At 42.0% G+C, this 9,461-nt stretch overlaps 1 pseudogene; it reads right to left on the bottom strand.

Annotated features, from left to right (window-relative positions):
- Positions 1-7,051: 7,051 nt before the first annotated feature.
- On the bottom strand, positions 7,052-7,712 carry Rps3-ps2 (ribosomal protein S3, pseudogene 2; annotated as a pseudogene).
- Positions 7,713-9,461: the final 1,749 nt, after the last annotated feature.

The raw sequence follows: 9,461 nt of genomic DNA, 5'->3' as shown, positions 1-9,461 counted from the left end.
ATTGTCACGAGCTGAATCATGCCTGTGTTTGCACAAGTCTAAATGACCAATAAAGACATAATAGGGTGGAGTAGGTCACTGAGGACTTTATTGTGTCTCACATCTGAGATGGTATTTAAGGAATAAGGCACACCTCTCAACTGCCTAACCTGAAGTACCTTTGTAGATGATAACTAAGAGGTCCTGGGATTTGAATCCAGGATCTGGTTCTGCTACAAAACAAGAGAAAACCATTGTGGAATCTCTTCCCCTGATGTCATCGGCATTTTTTAGTATACATGCATGTTAAGTGCTCTAGAGTATATAGGACCTGTTGGCACATGTGATTGGCTTTAGGTTTTATTCTTCCTCTTGTTATGTGGTTAATACCTTGGGCATTGCCTTCCTAAGGGCCCAGTTGACTTCTCCTTTCTGATTGTTTCAGCCTTCACTTCTATTAAGACTGTTGTCTTCAGACCATCTATTGATCATTTGACTTGATTGTAATCTCATCAGCTCTTACCTTTATGCCCTTTTCCTTTGTCCCAGTCACCACTTTGCAGCTCTCATTGTCTCTCTGATGAACCACAACCCCGATGAGTCTAGTTATCTGCTGTCCTGACCCTTGAAAACTAGAGCTTGGCTGATAGTCTTTGGATGGTTCAAGGCACTAAACTCACCACCAGCCTGGAATTCAATTCTCTTAGCTGCCGAATACCTCAGAAGAGAGGAGGGAGGGAGGCAGACAGTCATTCAGTAATCTAATAAATGTAGAGTTTCTGAAGCTAACTTTGCTTCTTCTTATAACTTGTTTCCCTTTGTCTTCTAGATTATAAACCAAACCTGAGCTAGTAAATTACCGTGTAAGGGGAATTGATTAATTGCTGTTGGTCTTACAGGGTCTCATCAAATCCTCCATCATTAGACTTGACAACTGTGCAGCAGAAATCTCTAAAGAGGCTCCGGTCACCAACTCCCTGATGTTCCTTTCTGAATCTGTCCGGACCTCTGGTGTTTCGGATTGGGAGATTAGAAGTCATATGACTCCCCCTTAGCAGCGTGGACTCTGTGAGAAGAGTCACTGTGGTGTAGAGACTCCTGTGGACACTGAAAAGGCTTCAAGAGATCTTAGGAGTAGGCATGTGGGTGTGCACAGCTGTGATAAAGCGCTTGTCCTGCAAAGGAGGGCTGAGAGATCTCCTGTTTTGAAAGAGAGCTCAGCTGACAAGCACAACTCAGTTGTGTTGACTCTGCCAAATTGAGAATCACCTTATCTTTCTGACTAGAAATGGACCCTTTGTCCCTGGGACATGCTTCTGAGGAACATCCACACTGCAGTTCGAGATATAGACTATTTTCCAATAGCAGGTCTGCCGTGTTCTTTTTTTCCTGTGTTTTCCAAGTGCCCTCTACTGGTAGATGTACTTAAAGCTCTAATTGATGAAACTGCAGATAGGAGACAAGGCTTCCTGCCATGGTCTTTGCCCTGCCTTAGTTCTATTCTCTGGACTTGTTTCTAGTCTCTGGCATCAGTACTTAGCCATAACTATACTCCTATCTTGTCCATCTGAGAGTAATTTCCCATTTGAAAAAAACGCAGAACTGGAAAATTTGGGCTAATCTTAAAGAAAAAAAAATCATGTCTGAGCTCTCCTTGAAAGACATAAAAGGCCATTTATCCACCACCCTTTCTCCATCCCAAAAGTGAGGTTGTTGCTGGTGTCTGAATCTGCCTTCAGTGTATCCAGGCACATAGTGCACTGGGCTAGAGAGGAAGGAATGAACTACGTTGGTGTGAGTGCAGGAGAAATAACCTTCAGTGAAGATGGTTTTCAGTGTATCAGCTCTTGTTATTGGGGGTGAACAGGGTTGTATCAACCTTGGAGAGTGGGTGGGGGTTTTCTGTGTGAGTGTTCATCATTAGGCTGAGGTTGAGGTGCTGGGAGTGCTTTATTAGCATGAAGAGAAATTCTAGGTGCTTTCTGGATATGTCCTTGTAGGGAGAGAGGACCTTTAAGTTGTACTTTGGCCACCAGGTTATGTGACTATCTCAAGTGGTGGCGATGTGGGTCAGAAGGGTTACATACCCTGGGAATGCAGTCAGAGCAATGACGAAACAGTCCTATTCCTGCTGGTCTCAGGACAGGATTTTCAGGGTTTGGATGCATCTGTTCTCAGTCTTGCTTTAGACTGGCACCCCCAATTGTACACCTTTCTGGGCCCACAGTAGGTGATAGACAAAATACAGATTCCGACAAGCCTACCTAGGCCAAGATAATGAGCTGATGTACCTTAGAAAACTCTTCCAACCTCCTCCTTCTTAAATCACATCTTATATTATTTTCTGAGATTTCATATAGCTGTCAGAAGGGAAGGGCCTTTTCCTCCTTTCTAGAAAAAGAATGTTTAACAGGCCTATTACCCTTGATCTGGTCTCCTGAATACCTACCTATGTTGCCATTTGCTGGGTTTGGGGTTCTGTTGTAACTTTGAGACTGGGAAGATTATGGTTGGTCCTTTATGTGCATATCCAAAGAGAATAGAGAGATTGGGGTTATTGAACAGGAAGCAATTTATGGTACACGTGGATTAGTGTGGCAGAGCCATCCACCCAGTAGGGCTTCTCCCCTTCATTGTGGAACTTAGTTAACTCAGGGGTCATTTCTTCCAAGCTTTTCTTTCTGGGTTCAATATGACTTTAGTTTGTCCTTTTCTTACTTGATTTGGGGTCCAGGTCTGACACTTCCATCGAAGTCAAAGCTATTAGTATTTAGAAGGTTTATGTGACATAGTCTGTCTTAGGGTTTCATTGCTGTGAAGTGTTACCATGACCATGGCAACTCTTATAAAGGAAAACCAATTGGAGCTGGCTTACAGTCCATTGTCTTCATGGAAGGAAGCATGGTGGTAAGTAGACATAGTGCTAGAGGTACTGAGATTTCTACATCTTGACCAGAAGGCTAGCTCACGCTGGGCCTAACGAGCATTTATGAGACCTCAAAACCCTCAAACCCTCCTCCACCGTGACACACTTCATCCAAAAAGGCCTAATAGTGCCACTCCCTATAGATATTCAAATATATGAGTTTATGGGAGACCATTTTTATTCAAACCACATAGTCCTTTATTTTTCATTCTCTTTGTATAGAATCCTGACTAACACCAACCCCAGTGCTATAAAAGCAAAGACTGTGGAGAGTTGCCTGGGTCACTATAAATCCAACAAGGCAATCATCAGCCCAAATGTCAATCTAACCTTTCTGATCTGGGTTTCTCTGGCTGCCTGAATCTCACATGCATAGTTGAAAGAGCCAGAGTTTGGGGTCAATCTAAGGTCAGTGGGAAAATTCCACCACAAACCTCCAAACACAAGGGACCCTCCCTTCCAGGAAGAAAAAAAAAAGCTGCTTTAGTTCCTGGAACAGCTGCAAGCCGAACTGTTACACAAACCTACACTGAGTTGATCTAAAAGTTATTTCGCTCCACCAAATGTGCATAGCACCCTGCCTAGTTACCATTGTGCAAATTCTGCCCAAATTGTTTTAATTCTGCCCCAATTGTTTGCAAGGTGTATAACTCCCTGTAAGAGTCTACTCAGGGTCATCTCTCCCTTGAAGTGAGATGACCCCAATATGTTGGGATGTTTAAACTCCTCATGCTTTAGCATCAATCATCACCTCTGTGGTCTCATTCAGGAGCTTCAGGAAGACCTCACATAGTCATGAACCTTTTCTTAAGGAATGGTTGAGATGTGGTTGAAGGTCATGAAAAGATTGCTAGGTTCAGAAAAGTCACAAGTTAACCTGGGTCGATAGCAGCAAGAAATGCTAGCTGGGAGGTGGTGGCAAACACCTTTTTAAAAATTGGATATTTTGTGTATTTACATTTCAAGTGTTATCCCCTTTTCTGGTTCCTCTCTCTCCCATTCCCCCTCCTCCCGCTTCTATTAGGATGCTCCCACCCTCACCCAACTACTCCCATCTAAACACTCTGGTATTCTCTTACACTGGGGAAACTAGCCTTCACAGGATCAAGGGCTTCTCCTATTGATGCCAGACAATGCCCTCCTCTGCTACACACGTGGCTGAATCGATGGGTCTCTCCATGTGTACTCTTTGGTAGTAGTACTAAGTACTTAAGTAGTACCATAGTACTTAAGTAGTACTATGTCCAATTTTCTGAGGAACTGCCGGACTGATTTCTGGAATGCTTGTACCATCCTCCAATCCCACCAGCAATGGAAGAGTGTTTCTCCTTCTCCACAATCTTACCAGCATCTACTGTCACCTGCGTTTTTGATCTTAGCCATTCTGATCTTAGAAGTGGAATCTCAGGGTTGTGTTGATTTGCATTTTTCCTGATGACTAAGGATGTTGAATAGGTGCTTCTTGGCCATTCAATATTCCTCAGTTGAGAATTCATTGTTTAGCTCTGTAACCATTTATTAATAGGGTTATTTAATTCTCTTGAGTCTGACTTCTTGAGTTCTTTGTATGTTTTGAATATTAGCCCTCTATCCGGTGTAGGTTTGGTAAAGATCTTTTCCAAATCTGTTGGTTGCTGTTTTGTCCTATTGACAGTGTCCTTTGCCTTACAGAAGCTTTGCAATTGTATGACGTTCCATTTGTTGATTCTTGATCTTAAAGCATAAGCCATTGGTGTTCTCTTCAGGAAATTTTTCCCGGTGTTCATGTGTTTGAGGCTCTTCCCCACTTTTTCTTCTATTAGTTTGAGTGTATTTGATTTTATGTGGAGTTCCTTGATGTACTTGGACTTGAGCTTTGTACATGGAGATAAGAATGGATTAATTTGTTTTCTTCTACATGCTGACTGCCAGTTGAACCAGCACCATTTGTTGAAAATGCTGTCTCTTTTCCCACTGTATGATTTTAGCTTCTTTGTCAAAGATCAAGTGACCATAGGTATGTGGGTTCATTTCTGGGTCTTCAGTTCTATTCCACTGATCTACCTGCCTGTCTCTGTACCATGCAGTTTGTTTTTATCATCATTGTTCTGTAACACAGCTTGAGGTCAAGAATGGTGATTCCTCCAGTTGTTCTTTTATTGTTCAGAGTAGTTTTGCTATTCTGGTTTTTTTGTTATTTCAAATGAATTTACAAATTGCTCTTTCTAACTCTATGAAGAATTGAGTTGGAATTTTGATGGGGACTTCATTCAATTTGTAGATTGCTTTCAGCAAGATGACCATTTTTACTATATTAATCCTGCCAATCCATGAGCACGGGAGATTTTTCCATCTTCTGAGATCTTCTTCAATTTCTTTCTTCAGAGCCTTGAAGTTCTTGTCATACAGATTTTTCACTTGCTTGGTTAGAGTAACACCAAGGTATTTTATATTATTTGTGACTATTGTGAAGGGTGTCATTTCCCTAATTTCATTCTCAGTCTGTTTATCCTTTGATTGGAGGAAGACTACTTATTTGTTGGAGTTAATTTTATACATAACTACTTGGCTGAAATTGTTTCTCAGGTTTAGGAGTTCTCTGGTGGAATTTTTGGGGTCACTTAAGTATACTATCATATTATCTGCAGATAGTGATATTTTGACTTCTTCCTTTCCAATTTGTATCCCTTTGACCTCTTGTTGTTGTCTATTTGCTCTGGCTAGAACTTTAAGTTCTATAATGAATAGGTAGGGAGAGAGTGGGCAGCCTTGTCTAGTCCCCGGTTTAATGGGATTGCTTCAAGTTTCTCTCTATTTAGTTTGATGTTGGCTACTGGTTTGCTGTATATTGCTTTTACTATGTTTATGCATGGGTTGAATTCCTGATCTTTCCAGGACTTTTATCATGAAGGGGTGTTGAATTTTGTCAAATGCTTTCTCAGCATCTAATGCGATGATCATGTGATTTTTATTCTTCGAGTTTGCTTATATAATGAATTACATTGATGGATTTCCATATATTGAACTATCCCTGCATCCCTGGGATGAAGCCTACTTGATCATGGTGAATGATCATCTCGATGTGTTCTTGGATTTGGTTTTCGAGAATTTTTATTTTTATTCATGAATGGTTTAATGAAGGATTTGCACACCTTATTCACAATACCGTGAGACTGAGGCCAGCCAAAGCTACAAAGTAAGACTATCTTTTAAAAACAGGTACATCTGTACTCAACATGTAGATTTGGTTAATGGGTTGTGGACATGGTCAGGGTACACACAGCATAAATAAGTTAAGCCCTTACCCCATGTAAGGATACATTGACGAAGACAATGAAATAAAGGGCATCATTAGCTCGTGAAGGCTGGCCTTTAGGCACCAGCCAGGCTGCTGACATCTTTATTAATCCTCTCACCAAACAGCACAGAATTCCAGAGCTAACATTAATTCCCCACAAAACACACATCAATAGTAAATGCTTCCAAACTATTATAGCAAATAAGCTACAGATATCTGAATTTTCCATATTTTCCAAAATAATGTCTAAATACAGGACTTAGAAATATATAGATCCTAACAACAGGTTTTAAATTTCAAACTTCCAAGCTCAAATGGCATCAGAAATTCCTTTTTTTGTGGGCCGGGGGCGGGGGGAGACAGGGGGGTGGGGGAAAGTGTTGGGAAATGCTGAGACTAAAACAGTAGAGTACAGCAAGACAATTTACTCTCTACATGCGGGTATGAGTGCTTAATACTACAGTGCATGGGCTTTCATAGAAAGCACCTTTACCCTCTGAGCCATCTTCTTTCATCTAGAAAAAAAAGAGAAAGACCACTCCAGGCTGGACATTGCCATCTTACTATGTCTTACTAAGGACCTGGGTTCCATCATGAGCACCAAAACCAAACTGTTCTTCTAGCCCTCAATTGTTCAATAAAGAGTCAGGATGCTGCCCTGTAGCCACCAACTTCACAGACTCAGGAGTTTTCTGGTCAGCTCTGTTCAAGTCCTCCAGCTTAAACCAACAGAATAAGCATCTCTCCATAGGGCAATATACCTCAGTCAGTTCAACACTGGACTCAATCCAATCAGGCCTTGTTTGAGATTTTGTTAAACATCTTCATAAGACAACATCCAGCTTCCAGATGCAGCTGCCAAGACCCTGTTATGCTATAAGCAGTGGTTGGAGCATGGAAGGTGGCTCTGGCTTCCCACCTTTCTGTTCTGAGATGGGGGTGGTGGGCAAGATTTCATCTTTACCTCCCACAATGCTCAAATGATCAAGCAGAGGTTCTTCAGACTAATAGCACACACTGAGAAGCACTTGTTGCACAGCAGTGCCAACATCATAGTTAACCGGTTCTCCGCTGTGAACCATCAGACTATCCACAAACTTCATGGACTTGGCCTAGACATCACAACCTCACAGCCCTTGGCCCCACTCTCTGTGATGAACTGAAGCACACCATAGCAGGCCCTTTGAACCAGAAGCCCTCCTAGGAGATTGTAGCTTAGAGACTGCCTGAACAATGGCACACAGACCTCTTGTAGCCATTTTTTTTTTTCTGCGTAAAACTCTGCACTGCCTCCAGGGAAGCCATATCGTGTCTAGACGACTGCAGTCAACTCTCAGATCCAATGACCCTTCTCCCCAAGAACATTCTGTGTTTTGGTGGCTAAAATAATGATTTCTGTTCTGGTTGGCGTTAACTCAGACTTCCAGAGTAGCCATCTTCAGCCAGCTCCCAAGTGAGAAACTCATTCAGTTCAGCTTTGAAGATACCATCAACTACAAACTTCCTCTTCTTGGAAATTTGTACTGGCATCTTGCTGCCCTGTAACTCTGAAAGGAAAGGTGGTTTGCCAGGATTTTATTGATTATATTTGCCTCCATATTCATAAGGGAAATTGATCTGATGTTCTCTTTCTATGTAAGGTCTTTCTATGGTTTATGTATAAGCATAATAGTGGCTTCAAATAATTAATTGGGTAGTGTTCCTTCTGTTTCCATTTTGTGGAATAGGTTGAAGAGTATTGGTATTAGGTTTTCTTTGAACGTCTGATATAATTCTGCACTAAACCGATCTGTTCCAGTGCTCTTTTGGGTTGGGAGACTTTTTTTTCTTCATCTTTAATAAATTGGGTATTTCTAATTTACATTTCAATTCTTATTACCTTTCCCAGTTTCCAGACAAACATCCCCCTAACCCCTCCAACTCTGCTTCTATATGGGTGTTCCCCTCCTCCCCATGACTGCCCTCCCCCCAACAATCCCGTTCACTGGGGATTCAGTCTTGGCAGGACCAAGGGCTTCCCCTTCCACTGGTGCTCTTAACTAGGCTATTCATTGCTACCTATGCAGTTGGAGCCCAGGGACAGTCCATGTATAGTCTTTGGGTAGTGGCTTAGTCCCTGTACGCTCTGGTTGGTTGGCATTGTTGTTCATATGGGGTCTCAAGCCTCTTTAAGCTCTTTCAGTCCGTTCTCTGATTCCTTCAATGGGGGTCCCGTTCTCAGTTCAGTGGTTTGCTGCTGGTATTCGCCTATGTATTTGCCATATTGTGGTTGTGTCTCTCAGGAGACATCTACGTCCGGTTCCTGTCGGTCTGCACTTCTTTGCTTCATCCATCTTATCTAGTTTGGTGGCTGTATAGGTATGGGCCACATGTGGGGCAGGCTCTGAATCGGTGTTCCTTCTGCCTCTGTTCTAAACTTTGCCTCTCTATTCCCTGCCAAGGGTATTCTTGTTCCCCTTTTAAAGAAGGAGTGAAGCATTCACATTTTGATCATCCGTCTTGAGTTTCATGTGTTCTGTGCATCTGGGGTAATTAAAGCATTTGGGCTAATAGCCACTTATCAATGAATGCATACCATGTGTGATTTTCTGTGATTGTTTACCTCACTCAGGAGGATATTTTCCAGTTCCACCCGTTTGCTTATGAATTTCATAAAGTCATTGTTTTTGATAGCTGAGTAATATTCCATTGTGTAGATGTACCATATTTTCTGTATCCATTCCTCTGTTGAAGGGCATCTGGGTTCTTTCCAGCCTCTGGCTATTATAAATAAGGCTGCTATGAACACAGTGGAGCACATGTCTTTGTTATATATTGGGGCATCTTTTGGGTATATGCCCAAGAGAGGTATAGCTGGGTCCTCAGGTAGTTCAGTGTCCAATTTTCTGAGGAACCTCCAGACTGATTTCCAGAATCGTTGTACCAGTCTGCCATCCCACTAACAAAGGAGGAGTGTTCCTCTTTCTCCACATCCTCGCCAGCATTTGCTGTCACCTGAATTTTTGATGTTAGCCATTCTCACTGTTGTGAGGTGAAATCTCAGGGTTGTTTTGATTTGCATTTCCCTTATGACTAAAGATGTTGAACATTTCTTTAGGTGTTTCTCAGCCATTCAGCATTCCTCAGCTGTGAATTATTTGTTTAGCTCTGAACCCCATTTTTAATAGGGTTATTTGTTTCCCTGCAGTCTAACTCCTTGAGTTCTTTGTACATTTTGGATATAAGGCCTCTATCTGTTGTAGGATTGGTAAAGATCTTTTCCCAATCAGTTGGTTGTGG

Source organism: Rattus norvegicus, chromosome 14 (assembly GCF_021556685.1).
Source record: "Rattus norvegicus strain SHRSP/BbbUtx chromosome 14, alternate assembly SHRSP_T2T, whole genome shotgun sequence".
Taxonomy (NCBI): domain Eukaryota; kingdom Metazoa; phylum Chordata; class Mammalia; order Rodentia; family Muridae; genus Rattus; species Rattus norvegicus.
Note: the sequence above shows the minus strand (reverse complement) of the source record. Positions and strands in the feature narration are given on the sequence as shown.